The following is a 679-nucleotide window of genomic DNA, read 5'->3' as shown; positions in this document are numbered from 1 at the left end:
ATAGGATGGAGGGAAATAGAGTTATTAATCATAACTGTGAATGTGAATGGGATGAACTTTACAATACAATGGAAGTAGATGGCAAAGTGGATTAAAAACCAGAATCCTAGAATATGTTGTTTACAAGAAACACAATGGGACCACAGAGATACACATGAAGCAAAAAAAAAAAACCAGGGTTATCAATCCTGATCTCATATAAAACAAAAGCAAAAATAAATCTAATTAAAAGAAATAAGGAAAGAAACTACACCTAGCGAAAAGGTACAATGAAGTAAGAGAGGTTAATAAAATTGAAAGTAGGAAAACATTTCAACTAATAAATAAAACTAAGAGCTGGTTTTATATAAAAAAATAAAATAGATAAAACTTTGGTTAATTTGATTAAAAAAAGAAAGAAGAAAACCAAATTACCAGTGTAAAAAGGGAATAGGGGGAATTCACCACCAATGAAGAGGAAACTAAATAATAATTAAGAACTATTTTGCCCAACTGTATGCCAATAAATCTGACAATCGAAATTAAATAGATGAAAATATACAAAAATATTAATTGCCAGATAAACAGAAGAGAAAATGAAATATTTAAATAACCCCATTTCAGAAAAATAAATTGAACAAGATGTCAATGAACTTTCTTTCTTTCTTTCTTTCTTTCTTTCTTTCTTTCTTTCTTTCTT

The sequence above is a fragment of the Vombatus ursinus genome, unplaced genomic scaffold (assembly GCF_900497805.2).
Source record: "Vombatus ursinus unplaced genomic scaffold, bare-nosed wombat genome assembly UNPS02011014.1, whole genome shotgun sequence".
NCBI lineage: Eukaryota > Metazoa > Chordata > Mammalia > Diprotodontia > Vombatidae > Vombatus > Vombatus ursinus.
The sequence above is the reverse complement of the archived record's forward strand: the minus strand, read 5'-3'. Positions refer to the sequence as shown.